Here is a 15,585-nt window from a genome sequence, read left to right as displayed (position 1 = left end):
TGGCTGGTGGGTTTGAACCGCCAGCCTTCTGGTTAGCAGTCAAGTGCTTTAGCCACTATGCTACCAGACCTCCTTTTATTCACCAGCAGCCAGTGCAGTTCTCCATGCAGCCTTCAGCTAGCAGGGCTGATTTTTAAATTAATTCTTAGATCCTAACACCACTCAGCAATATCCAAGCTGTCTGTGCCATCAGGATTGCTGCCAGACCGTAGCTGTATATGTCTCCTTTTCTGGTGTTTTCATGCAAGTTCTTCTACTAGTTGGAGTTTAGTCCACTTCTATATTCTTCCCTTCAAAGCTCAGCGCTCCAGGATTAACCTCTGTATCTGTGTTAATTGGTTCTCCTTTTCTTTCTTGAAAAGGGTCTGTGCAGTCTGTGTGCCTATTCTGCAGTCTTACCTGAACTCTCCCAATGGCTTATGTTTTCGAAGTAGATCACCCTGGCTTTCTTCTGAGTTTTTGCTAGGTAGACTCAAACCACCAACCTTTTGGTTAGCACTATGCATTAGCTGTTTACATCACTAAGATACACCCCCAACAACTCTATGGGACAGGTGTTATCATTAATGCTTGTTTTCTAAAGGGGAAACAGAGAAATTCAAGGACTTCCCCACATTCAGACATCTGACACATGACAAAGGCAAGCTTTGAGGCCAGTCTGGTACTATACTATTAACCTCTACACTAGGCTGTCTCCTAGGGAAAGAGAACAGGAAGATTCTTAAACTCCTGGTTATTAACCAAGGAAACTTAAGCTCAGAGACAGGTAATGACCAAAGTCACAGAGCTGTTGAGTATCTGAGCTCAACCAGGCTTTGGTCCACTGACTTGCAGATAAGAGTTCTCACTACCTGATGCTTTAGAACTAAAAGTTTGGGCTCTTTCCTCCTTAGCCAGTTGCCAAGTTCCCATTACTCCTAGGCTCATGCTCCGAGAACACCTCCTTGTACCCAACAAGACTAGACTGTCCCAAAAATCTTTCTGTCATTCCTCCCTCTTCCTAGTCTCTGCAGCTCATCCCTCTGGATTCTCACATTTCCAAATGGAGTCTTCCCATTCCCTGTCATGGATATAACTGGGTGAAAGTTGGGCTGACAGTGCCTGACCTCTTCTTCCACTTCAGTCCAAGGCAGTCAAACAATCCTAGCACAGCATGTTTGAAGGCAGCCTCTAGAAGAAAAAACAGCCAGAGGATGTGCTGGAGGGCCCTAGCCCAGCTTTCTTGGTAGAATGTGGAGACAGAGAGCCAATATGCTATGTTCCCAGATCATCAGACCTGGAAGGAGCTTCTGACATTCCTTCACCCTTCCCCTCAGTTTACAGATGAGGAAACAGAGCCTTCCAGGTATGATGGAAAGAGGCAGAGCCGGGGTTGAATCCAGATTTGCCACCTTCCCATCGTGTGACCTTGGTGAATCAATTAACTTCTTTGAGGCTCAGTTTTCTTATCTTTAAAATGGAGATAATATCTCCCTTGCCACATAATGAAGACCAAATGAGAAAATGTATATTAAATAGTTGGCATAAGCCTTAGTTCCCTTTCCTTGCTGGGAAAGTAGTCACCTGGGTCCAAGGTACCAAGGCGAGGTAATGGCTGCAGTGGGCCTGCATAATGGACTAACTGCACACAGGTAAAAGATATCCTTTTGGGGTGATGGAAATATTTTAAAATTAGATTGTGTTGACTGTTAGAAATTTTGCTTCCTGTGCTCCTTCCCCTCAAAGAACTTGTCCATGTTTTCTACTCACCAAATGCAATTCAGATTGTACAGGCCATCTGTCAGGTAAATAACAATGGCTCCAGAAATTGGGGAAGGAGTGGAAATTCCTTAAAGAGTGGCAAGTTAGAGCCACCTCTGGAGTATAGTGAACCCCAACTTCACAATTTGGAGGGCTTAACAGGAGCCTGAATGAGGCAGTAGTTGGACATATCATGGTCCTAACTATCACAAAGGGAGTTCCGGTGTGGTACAAATGATTAATGTCCTCTGCTGCTAACCGAAAGATTGGAGTTTTGAGTCTACTCAGAGGTGCCTCGAGCAAAAGGCCTGTTGATCTACTTCTGAAAATCAGTCTTTGAAAGCCTTATGGAGCACAGTTCTACTGTGGAACACATAGGACCACCATGAGTTGGAGTTAACTCGATAGCAACTGGTTATTGCCAGGACTGGTCTAGATCTCAGGAGGGTTGCAAATTAAACTTGTCTTATGGTGCACAATGAGAAAACAAAAGGAGAGAAGCAGGCTCAGTGGGACCTTCGTGACCAGAAAGCATGGGCCTTGTCTAAAGGCAACATCACCACTTAGCTGTAGCTGATTGTTGTCATGCAAGAAACTTGGGGCTGTCCTGTAATCTTTATGGAAGAAGATTGCCCCATCTTTCCCCTGTGGAGTGGCTAGTGGGTTCAAATGGCCAACCTTTCAGTTAGCAACTGAGTGCTTAACCAGTGCCACTAGGATTCCTTCCATAAAGATTACAGGTTTGGAGACTGTATGAGGCTGTTCTGCTCTGTCCTATAGGGTCACTATTAATTCAGAATAAACTTAATGGTAATGAATATTCTTAATTAAAAGGTAAATACCATTTCACTGACTGTGACAGTTAAAATTGTGTGTCAACTTGGCTGGACCATGATTCTAAGTGTTTTAAACAGTTATGATATAGTCATCCCTTATAATGAGATCTGATGTAATATAATCACTTCCATGATGAGGTGTGCTGTGAACAGCCAATGGGTAGACAGGGATTTTCCTCAGGGGTGTGGCCTGATACACACCACACACACACACACACACACACACACAGATAGATAGATAGATAGATAGATAGATAGATAGACATCCTGGGAAAACACTCAGGCTTTTCTGCTAGGTCTTGATCCTACATCCAGCTCATCATCATCTTTGATACCAGGACCTCAAACAGTGGCTTGATTTATTGCCCGACAATCTTGGAATTTTTACCTTCACAACCTGTGAGCCAACAATCTGCCATATTACCTGCTGATCTTGGATTTGTCATTCTCCCAAGCCAGAAGCCTGCTATACTGCCTGTGAATCTTGAATTCCTCAGCCCTTGTACCTGTGTGAGTCAGGAGAAACCTCCACCTTGACATTTGATGCATGGGCTTGGGATTTGCCAGTCTCTACAACTACATGCCACCACATTTTTCAAGGAAATGGCTCATTCAGTTGTTGTTGTTAGGTGCCATCGAGTCAGCTCCAGCTCATAGTGACCCTATGTATAACAGCACGATACACTACCTGATCATGCCCCATTCTCACAATCCTTGCTATGCTTAAGCCCATTGTTGCACCCACTGAGTCAATCCATCTTCTTCAGTGTCTTCCCCTTTTTCACTGACCCTCTACTTTACCAAGCATGATATCCTTCTCTAGGGAATTGCCCCTTCTGACAATATGACCAAAGTATGTGAGATGAAGTCTGGCTATTCTTACTTCTAAGGAGCATTCCAGCTGCTCTTTTTCCAGGACAGATTTGTTTGTTCTTCCAGCAGTCCAGGGTACTTTCAGTATTCTTTGCTGACACCACCATTCAAAGACATCAATTCTCCTTCAGTCTTCCTTATACATTGTCAAGCTTTTAAATGCATGTGAGGTAACTGAAAAAAAAACATACTTTGGGTCAGGTGCACCTTAGTCTTCAAAGTGATAGCTTTACTTTTTAGCACTTTAAAGAGATCTTTTGCAGCAGATTTTCCCACTGCAATTTGATGTCTGATTTCCTGACTGCTGCTTTCATGCATGTTGATTGTGGATACAAGTAAAATGAAACCTTTGACAACAGCATGAGCCATTTCCTTGAGATAAATTTTTTTTCTCTCTCTCAGCTTAATGGGTTTTGCTTCTCTAGAGAAACCAACACAAGACACAGGCCAAACCAAACTCAGATGGTTACCAGTCTCAAATTGGCCCTCCTAAGGAGCTCTGGTACCATAGTGCCTAAGGCACTTGACTGCTAACCAGAAGGTAGGCGCTTCAAACCCACCAGCCACTCCTCAGAAGGGAGGTTGGGCAATCCTACTTCTGTAGTGATACTGCCTCGGAAACCCAAGGAGGGGTCGCTATGAGTCGGGGCTGACTCGACGGCACATAACCACAACAACAACAAGTTTATAAAATGGCAACTGCCTAGGGTCTTCTACTGCTAACCACTAGTTAGGTGGTTTTAAATGCACCAGCCACTCCAGGGAAGGAAAATAGGACAATCTACTCCCATAAAGAGTTACCGGAAAACCAAAGGGGGTCACTATGAGTCAGAATCTAGTCGAAGGTAGTGAGAGTGTATCATCTCAATTGAGCTCTGTGTCTATGTGACTCCCTGTCTCATTAACTTAATACACTGAATCAAGAAAGGCAGAGGAGACATTACCCATACTTTATGACTGACGGCAAACGAGAAGCTCAGAGAGATCATGTGAGTGGCACCAGGTAGTATAGCCAGAGGTGGCAGAATCTGGACTAGAATCTAGGCTTCTTGTCTTCTACACCTCATCATCACTCCCTTGTGGATCATGTTGAATCTAATTTTGTTGGCATGAATAGGGTCAGCATAGCCATCTGTTCTTGTTGCATAGTGCCACTCTGAAAAGAAATATACCACAAACGGGATGGCCTTAACAAACAGGAGTTTATTCTCTTACAGTTTGGAGGCTTTAAGTCCAAGTTCAAAGTGCCAGGCTCTAGGGCTGGGTGAAAGCCCCTCAACCTTGGGGTCCAGCTCTGTTTCCTGCTCCTGGCCCACTGGAGCTAGAGGCGTTTCTTCACTCAGACAGCTGCTGGCTGCTGAGGCTGGCAAATCCAAGGTTGACAAGTAAAAAGACACAGTCCTGATGTTACCAAACCACATGGCAGGCCATTAACTTAAGTCCATTGTAAGTCCCAAGGTCAGCAGAGCATGGCAGGCTGCTGAACAACAACACAGCTACATGCAGGGTCCAAGCATGCCATAATAAGCTCAAAACTATCCCCAAGTCTTCTCCTTCTGTACAGGAAGCAGACCACATCCCAAAGACAGCTACTCAGCTGCTTGTGGTAGGTCCTACCATGGAGTTGATTGCCAGTCTCATCATGAGGAATAACTACCACCAGTTGCCCATCCACTCAACCAGGCCCAGCCAAGTTGACACACAAACATAACTACCACACCATCAATAAGCAAATTAAAAGGGTAATGAGACAACTACTTCATATCCAGTAACATGGATATAATAATAATAATAATAATAATAAGGGGGGCAATATTAAATGTTAGCAAGTATGGGCAGAAAAGGAACCCCTGTACACAGCTAGTGGGAATGTAAAATGGTGCAGCACCACTTTGGGAAATAAGACAGTGCCTCAAAATGTTAAATATAGAGTTATCATACGATTTTGTAATTTCATTTCTAGGTATATACTTGAGAGAAATGAAACATATGTCCACACAAAAACTTGAACACATATGTTCATAGTAGCATTATTCACAATAGTAAAGAAATAGAAACAACTCAAATGTCCATCAACTCATGAATAGGTAAATAAAATGTGATATATCCATACAGTGAAATATTCAACCATAAAAAGGAATGAAGTACTGATGCATGGTATGATGTGGATCAACCTTGAAAACAATATGCTGAGTGAAACAAAATCAAACACAAAAGGTCATATGATGTGTGATATATTGCTGTCGAGTCGATTCAGACTCATACTGACCTTACAGGACAGAGTAGAACTACCCCAATGGGTTTCTAAGGCTGTAAATCTTTATGGATACAGACTCCTGCACAGAAGCTGGTGAGTTCAAGCAACTGGCCTTTTGGTTAGCAGCCCATTGCTTTAGCCTCAGTGACAACAGAGCTCCTTATATTTTGTATGATATGTCTAGAATACGCAAATCTGTAGAGATAGAAAATAGATTCGTGGTTGCCTAGTGCTGGTGCATTGGGAGATCGGAGGATGACAACTAAATGTGTGGGTTTCTTTTTGGGGTAATGAAAATATTCTAAAGTTAATTGCAATGGTTGCATAACTCTTTGAATATACTAAAGGCCATTGATTTAAATGCTTTAAATGAGTGAATAGTAATGGTATATGAATTATATCTCAATTAAACTGTTACCAAAAAAAATTAAAAATTTCTCAGCTTGTTTTTCATTCATCCATCAACTCATCAATGCCTTCATTCATCCTACCCACGTATGCTGGCACCACTCCTGAGTGAGTAGCTGGGGACTGAGAGGTAGGTCAGAGGCAGCTCTGCCTTTGTGGAGCCCAGGTGAAGCAGACACCCTGGCAGGTAATTTATACATGGCAGAGCTAGTACTTCGAGAAGGGTGTGTGCCTCAGAACCAATCCTGTAACACTGTTTAATCTTCAGTTATGTACTTATCCCTATCATGGTCTTTTCCCTACTTCTATAGTCCCACCTATGACAGTGATGAATCGATCTGCCACCAATCATGATTTTGTGGTGATTTCCTTTGTTTTCAACCATATATAATTAGCCCAATTATGTGAGTCCACTGAGTGACTCAGTGGACTCCATTCAGTTTTCTGTACTGTGTACATACTAATGTTTTCTCTCATTCTGGATGATTGTCTTTTTTCTAAGGCTTAATAAAATATCTCTATGTTCCAGGGGGTCCCAGGACCCTGAGCAAGGGTCCTTGCCTTCTGCTGACAAATAATTGAGCTGGAGAGGCAGAATGCCCACACAAACCAAAGTTTATTAAAGAGAAAAGGGAGGGAGGGGTGGGGCTCCAGGCTACGCTAGCCTCCAATGTCTCTTCCTAAACAAAACTCTAGTGGCATAGTGCCTAAGGCATTTGACTGCTAACCAGAAGGCTGGTCATTCAAACCCACCAGCTACTCCTTGGAAGGAAGATTGGGCAATCTACTTCTGTAATGATACTGCCTTCGAAACCCAAGGAGGGGTCGCTATAAGTCGAAAATACTATGAGTCGAATCCATTGGCCAGCAGTGAGTTTGTTTGTATAAAGAATCTTGGGCAGAAAGAACGGGTTTAATTTTATTTGTGAAATGGGGGGTGAGGGGATTGGGCCAGTGTTATGAAGCTTTTGGGGGCACTGGTTCAATTCCAGGTAGATGCTTTAGGCTTGTCTGCAAAAAATACATTCTGCAACAGCATCCTGAAAAAAGAAACATTCGTGGGGGAGGGGGGAATCCTGTAAACATTAAAGCATACAATCAGGGGAAGGCTGTTTGTTCTTCAGATGTTCCAGGATGTGAGGTTCCAGCTAGGCTTGATTTTAGCTTCCTAATTTGGGCTTTCATTTAACCTTTTGTGTCCTGCAGCCTTTGTAGCACAGGTTTAGGAATCTGGGCTCTCTTTTCCCCTATTGTTGTTGTTGTTGTTATGTGGCATCAAGTCAGACATGACTCATAGAGACCCTTCCTTGGGTTTCCAAGGCAGTATCACTACAGAAGTAGATTGCCCCATCTTCCTTCTGAGGAGTGGCTGGTGGGTTTGAACCACCAACCTTCTGGTTAGCAGTCAAGTGCCTTAAGCACTAACCTACCAGAGCTCCTAGATTGCCCCATCTTCCTTCTGAGGAGTGGCTGGTGGGTTTGAACCACCAACCTTCTGGTTAGCAGTCAAGTGCCTTAAGCACTAACCTACCAGAGCTCCCTCTTTTCCCCTAGCACAGTAATTTGAGTCTAGAATACAGCTTTTGCATATATTTGAAGATTGTGTTTTAGCACCTCTACAAGTAATTGGTTGCATCAACAGATTTATAAATTTCAAGAGAAAGTATACATGCAGAACTCTGGCCTAATGAATTTTTCTTTGCTGTTCCTTTGATCTTTTCTGTCTCTCTACTTGTCTCTTGCAAAAGTGTTATTTTACCCCCTTCCCCCAACTGGAGGCAGTAGTGTGGGATTCTGGTTCTGTCTCTTGCAAGATGTTATTTGTCTCTGCTGGGGGCTCACAGTACAAGATTCTGCCTAAAAGTTACTTGTTGTTCTATTTGCAAATGCTTTAGTCTGCTGCGGCAGACATTTGGTCAGAGACTCTGGTTTCGTTAACCTAGGGCTTGTGTACTTTGTTGACCGTTGCTAAACTAAATGCAAAGCTTCACTTTTGCCAAGTGTTGCTATCTGATTTTTTTGTGTCTGCACATACTGGGTGGAATCAGCAAATCTTACAAGAAATTTGCAGGAGGGGAATGGACAATGTCTAGCCTGTTTTGTAGAAACGTTGAAACATGTGTTGTTGCTTGATAAGATGAAGAATGCCACATGTAGAATAAGGCCAGACCTCTCCAGTAGTTCAGTGGCCTACATATATAAGTGTTATGGGCCCCATTGTTGTTTTATACAACTTTGGTGTGCAATGATCAAGAAATTCTTTAGAAAATCAGTGGCCACCTTTGTGACAGGGCTTTTCAGACTGGATCTGAAAGATCTCTGGTAATTTTAATATCAGTGGATTTAACTGAAACAGCTTGAAATTATGATTTCAAGCTACTTGTGTATGTGTGTTGCCTTGTTTGTGTTGTGCTGTTTTGAGACTATAATACTGTTATTAATCATCATACAATTTAACAAATGAAAAATAGAAGACCATAAGGAAAAGCACAGGCAGAGATAAATCTGTTGTTTAAATCTACTTCAGAAACCCACTGACTCTGTAATTCTCAATGAAGATGTTGTCCACCTGGACAGAAATCTGTGGTGGGTCACTTAGAAAACTGAATGAGATTCTGTCTTGAGGACTTTAGTTCTAGTTCTAATTTAGAGAGAAGCACTAGATCTGTGTTTCCTTTTTACCATCTGTGCACCACTATGGGTTTGCTGTAAGCCTCACCTCCAAATAAAACTGCGAGTTGCATCTATTTTATAAATTAAACTTTCAGTTGCTACTCTAAGAAACTTTAATACAAATTGATTCATTTCAAAAGTGCACTGAAAAAAATATTTCTTTTGATTGGTTTAGCAAAGCCTTAAAAAGAAACAAATTATTCTAAATGCTTTCTTTATGAAAATCTTACAAAGCATACAAAAGATAGGATTATGAAAATACAATTTCTACCTCTTAATTACTGCTGGTGGAATCCAGACTCTGCTCTGTGTGACTCATTTTAGCCAATGTATCAGAGGCCAAGGTAGGAGAACATAAAGACAATTTATTTCTTTGTCCAAAGAAGGGAATTCCTGGGGCTAGTACCTCCAAGACTGCTCCAAGGAATGCTCCTTCAAGCTTCCCTTATATACAACTTACAAAGCAGGATGTCACACAAATCATGGGTATACATACTTCTGCATACTACACAAGTGCAGTTAGGGTTACATACTCCTCCATGTGTCACATGTATAAAGAATGGTGGCTAAGTTCCACCCAGAGGTAGAGAGGTTAATATTAACGAGGAACTTAATGACCTAAAGTCACCTAGGATACTAAAAGCCTGCCAAAAAGACTCAGGCTGGTTTTGACTAGCCCAGGGAGGTTGGAGCAAATAAGATAAGGGGGGAGGGGATTGGCTCACTTAGCTGTACTGCTTATCTTATAGGCCCAGTATACTCTGTCTTATTCCATCCTTTTCTTGGGATCAATACACATTTTGAACCATTGAGCTTCGGCCCACTTGGCCTGGTGTCCCTGGTAGGGACCTTCATCCATCTCTATCAACTGTGGATACAGCTCAGGCAAGTTAGCTGTGGCTACTTGGATGGATGTTCTGCTTTTGGGTTAGGGAATAATAGATAATACCAAGGGCAAGCTCCAAAAGCACCAACAAAATATAATTTCCAAAACAACAAACATAGCAAAGCAAAAAAAATATTTTAAGAGTTGTTAATGAAACTTCTGGTAAGATGGCAAAATAGGCAGATAAGCTACACAGACCCTCTTTAACAAAGGAAGAGAAACAAATTGACAGATATATAGAAGATAATCCTGGATCCCTGAGCTTTGAAAGGAAATATAAAGAAGTAGATTAGGCACCAACTACTGGAAAAACCTGGATGAAAACAGTGAGTACAGAGATGGATGGAGCTGTGGACTGTCAGCTACTCTGACAGTACCAACAGCCTGAATATTTCCAAGTGGTGTTGGGACCTGAAAATTGTCCTAAAGATAAATTTTCACTAAGGGCTGCAGGGACGATTGTGCTGGTGGCTGATGACTAGGAAGAGAAACAGCAAGGATGGAGAAAACCTGAAATGTGTGTTTTTGACTGTCTGGAGGGTGCAGCCATTTTGATTGTTTACAAGCAGTGGCCATTTTGATATTTAAAGTGACCAACGGTGCAGCCTTTTTGAATGTTTGCAAGAGGCAGTCATTTCAAATGTTTGCAAGAGGCAGTCATTTTTGATATTTAAAGTGAAAGCATTCTCATTCAGTCCAGAGACTTAAGAACAGGCTCTGCTTGCCAAGGACAGCAGGGACATATGGGAGGCTGACAATAGGAAAGGAGACAGGTGGTTAGTGTGTAAGTGGTGCCAACTAGTGAATAGAGGAGCACAGTACCCTGCTTACTCAGATAACATCCAAAGAAAACAAAAATAGTGGGCAAATCATTCCAACATACAATCACCAATTAAATATAACCACAAAAATGTCACAATGTCTCAGAGAAAACAAAGCATCACAGTCCACACAAAGATAAAGATAAAGCAGAAGAAACAAGGGAAAAGGATACAGAACCAGAACATGTCACTGAGGAAAAAGCAGCATTGGAACTCCCTGATATGGAATTTGAAAGAATTATATTTAGGCACCTTCAACAGATTGAGAGACAGATCAAGGAAAACACTGACAAAACAGAAACATGGAGAGAAAATTCTAGAACAATTTCAAAAGACAATACAAAAACAAAATTACAAAATACATGAAAAATTAGAAATGATACCAAATCTACAGACAGAAATCCAGAAGATTAATACAAAATTTTCAGAAATAGCTAACACATTCAATGGACAAAAGACTAGAATTGAATCTATGGAAGACAGAATTAGTGAGATTGAAGACAAATATCTCAATACTTCTTTGGAAAGGGGTCAATCAGAAAAAAAGATCAAAACAGTACAAAGAAAGCCTAAGGTTCACGTGGGATGCCATCAAAAGGAATCATCTGTATGTGATCAGAATTCCAGAACAGGAAGAGACAAATAAAACCACTGAGAAAATTGTCAAAGATTTGTTGGAAGAGCATTTCCCTGGTATGATGAAAGATAAGACTATATCCATTCCAGAAGTTCAACAAACCCCAAACAGAATAGACCCCAAAAGAAAATCACCAAGACATATCATCATCAAACTCACCAAAACCAAAGACAAAGAATCCTGACAGCAGCATGGAGAAAACAAAAAGTTACCTACAAAGGGCAACCAATAAGACTAAGCTCTGGAAGATAGAGGAATAGGCAAACAAGCTCCACAGACCCTCTTCAACAAAGAAAAGAGAAACCAATTGACAGAGATACAGAAGATAATCCTGGAGCCCTGAGCTTTGAAAGGAAGTATACAGAAGTGGATTAGGCACCAATTAGTGGAAAAACTTGAATGAAAATAGTGAGTACAGAGACAGCCAGAGCAGTGGACTGTCAGCTACTCTGACGGGACCAACAGCCAGAATATTTCGAAGTGGTATTGGGACTTGAGAACTGACCTAAAGATCAGCCCTGGTCACCAAGGACTGCAGGGACGACTGTGCTGGTTGCCTTTGACTACGAAGGAAAACAGGAAAGAGGAAGACAACCTGCACTGTGGACTTTCCACGGTCCGGAGGGTACAGCCATTTTGAATCTTTACAAGTGGCACCCATTTTGGATATTTAAAGTGACCAAGGGCACAGCCATTTTGAATCTTTACAAGCAGTGGCCATTTTGGATTTTAAAGTGACAGGATTCTCATTTGGATTCCACGGACCTAAGAATGAGCTCCATTTGACAAAGACAGCAGGAACATTCGGGAGGCTGACAATGGGAAAGGAGACAGGTGGTGAGTGTATAAGTGCTGCCAACTAGCAAATAAAGGAGCACAGTACCCTGCTTGCTTAGATAAAATCCAAAGAAAGCAAAAATCATGGGCAAGTCACTTCAAATACAACATACAATCACCAATTAAATATAAACACAAAAACATCATAATGCCTCAGAGACAACAGAGCATCACAGTGCACCCAAAGAACCAAGATAAAGCAGGAGAAACAAGGGACAGGATACAGACCTAAAACACATCCTGAGGAAGACACTGCAATGGAACTCCCTGAGAAGGAATTCAAAAGAACTATATTGAGGTACCTTCAATGAATTGAGAGACAGATCAAGGAAAACACTGACAAAATTGAGGAAAAGATAGTGAAACCCTAGAAAAATTTTGAAAGACAATACAAGAACAAAATGACAAAATAAATGAAAAAGTAGAAATTATACAAAATCTACACATAGAAATCCAGAAGATTAATACTAAATTTTCAGAAATAAATAAGACATTGAATGGGCAAAAGAGCAGAACTGAATCAATGGAAGACAGAATTAGGGAGATTGAAGGCAAGTATCTTAATACTTCTATAGAAAGCGATCAATCAGGAAAAAGATCCAAACAAAATGAAGAAAGCCTAAGTTTCATCAAAAAGAATAACCTAGATGTAATCGGAGTTCCAGAATAGGAAGAGACAAATAAAACCACAGAGAAAATTGTCGAAAGTTTGTTGGAAGAAAATTTTCCTGGTATGATGAAAAATGAGAATATATCCATTCAAGAAGTCCAATGAACCCCAAGCAACACAGATTCCCAGAAGAAAATCACCAACACATATCATAATCAAACTCACCAAAACCAAAGACAAAGAAAGAATCCTGGAAGCAGCATGGGAAAAACGAAAAGTTACCAACAAGGGGTAACCAATAAGACTAAGCTCAGATTTCTGGTAGAAACAATGGTTAAAACCAGACCAACCTTACAAAAGATGCTAAAGGGAGTCCTTTGGAGAGAGAAGCAACAACAGCAAACAACATTAACCCATATGGTGAAGTAACCCAGAAACCAACACAGTTACAGAAGTATCCAAAGTAAATAAGCCTACAAGGTTGTAAACAGGGAACCAGAGACATCAATTGACAAATAAGAAAACTACAAACCAAAAAGAAGGAAAAAATTGTGTAGTTACAGAACTTCTAAATGGTAGGGAAATCAAGACAACTACAAGATAGAACGGACTGTTCTAAAGTAGGAAAGAAAATTATAAATCACAGGGTAACTGCAAAGAACTATGATAAACCTTCACGTAAAATAAAAAAGAGGACCAGCACAAATATTTAGCAAATACTAAAACAATAGAAATGAAGGAAGTGATAACATGATTCATAAACAAAACGACCTCAGCACAGAAAATTACATGGAACAAAGAAATCAACACCATGAAAAAGGACAAAACAAAAATGACAGCAACAAACTCATACTTGTCTATAATTACATATCTGGCAAGGAACTTATCTCTAAACTTTATAGAAAACTCCAATGCCACAATAGCAAAGGAATTAACAATCCAATTGAAAAATGGGCAGAAGACATGAATAGACACTTCACCAAGGAGACTATTCAGGTGGCCAGTAAATACATGAAGAGATACTCACAATCATTTGCCATCAGAGAGATGCAAATCAAAACAACAATGAGATACCATCTCACCCCAGCACTGATGTTAAGGTTCAACGAGACAGAAAACAACAAATGCTGGCAGGGATGTGAAGAGATTGGGACTCTCATACACTGCTGGGGGGACTGTGAAGTGATACATCCACTGTGGAAAGCAGTATGGTGATTCCTTAGAAAGCTGGAATTGGAGATACCATTTGACCCAGCAATCCTTTCACTAGGTACATATCCTAGAAAGGTAAGAGCCAGGGCAGGAACAGATACATGCACACCCATGTTCATTGCAGCACTATTTAAAGATGGACACAACCTATGTGCCCACTAATGGAAGAGTGGATGATCAAACTATGGTACGTACACACAGTGGAATGTTATCCAATACTAAAGAATATGCGAAACACTGCAAAACATGGATGAACTTGGAGAACATTATGCTGAGTGAAATAAGTCAATCACAGAAGGACAAATAAGTTCATTGTTGTGGAGGGTCAAAGAAAGATTTATATAGAGAGGGAAACTTTCTTTGTTGGTTGCCAGGGATGGGAGGGGTGGGAAAGGAACACTGCAAAAAAAAAAAAAAAATTTAAAAAAAGTTCTTTGACCCACGTCACTTTAGTTTTATGCATTTCACTGTACATAAATTATATTTCAGTAAAATGCATTTAAAAAATCTTAAAAAAAAAAAAAAAAAAACTAAGCTCTGATTTCTTGGCAGAAACCATGCAAGTGAGAACACAATGGGATGGTATATATAAAAGCCTGAAAGAAAATTTCTCCAACCAAGAAATATATACCCAGCAAAATTGTCCCCCAAATAAGGTGGTGAAATTAGGACATTTCCAGATAAGCAGAAATTAGGGGAATTTGTTAACACCAGATCAACCTTACAAGAGATGCTAAAGACAATCCTTTGGAAAGAGAACCAACAATAGGAAACAACAACCAACTACTGACATACATGATGACATAACCCAGAAACCAACCCAGTTATGGAATTATCCAAAGTAAATAAGCCTACAAGATTTTAAACAGGGAACCAGAGATATTAATTGACAAGTGAGGGCAACTACAAATCAAAAAGAGGGAAAAAATTGTATAGTTGCAGAACTTCTAAATGGTAGGGAAGTCAAGACAACTGCAAGAAAGAATGGACTGTTCTAAACTTGGGAAGAAAACTATAAATCACAGGGTAAACTCAAAGAAAACTTATAAACCTTCATGTCAAAATAAAAAGAGGACCAGCACAAATATTTATCAAATACTAAAACAACAGCAACAAAGTGATAACACGATGCATAAACATAATGAGCTCAGCACAGAAAATTATATGGAACAAAGAAATCAGCAACACCACGAAAAAGCACATAACAAAATGACAGCAACAACTTCATACATATTGATAATTATACTGAGTGTCAGCAGATGAAATGCACCACTCATGAGACAGAGAGTCCCAGAGTGGATAAGAAAACATAACTCATCAATATGCTGTCTACAAGAGACACACCTTAGAGAGAAAGGCAAAAATAGGCTAAAGGTCAAAGGTTGGAAAAAGATATATCAAGCAAATGGCAAGCAAAAAAGAACAAGAGTGGCAATATTAATTTCTGATCAAATTGACTTTAAGATAAAAACCACCATAAAAGACAAGGAATGATATTATATAATGATTAAAGAATAAATTGGACAAGAGGTCATAACAATAATAAATATATATGCACCCAATGAAAGAGCCCCAAAATACATAAACCAGACTCTAACAGAAATGAAAAGACAAATACATGACTCAACAGTGATAGTAGGAGACTTTTATACAGCACTTTCAATCAAAGAACTGGAAAGTCAAAAAAGACAGAAGAACTAAACAATACAATCCACCAACTTGACCTTATAGATATCTACAGAGCATTTTACCCAACAGCAGCACAATATACATTCTTTTCCAGTGCACATGGAAC

Source organism: Orycteropus afer, unplaced genomic scaffold, assembly GCF_000298275.1.
Source record: "Orycteropus afer afer isolate SDZICR_OR568_19922 unplaced genomic scaffold, OryAfe1.0 scaffold00547, whole genome shotgun sequence".
In the NCBI taxonomy this organism is placed as follows: domain Eukaryota; kingdom Metazoa; phylum Chordata; class Mammalia; order Tubulidentata; family Orycteropodidae; genus Orycteropus; species Orycteropus afer.
The sequence above is the reverse complement of the archived record's forward strand: the minus strand, read 5'-3'. Positions refer to the sequence as shown.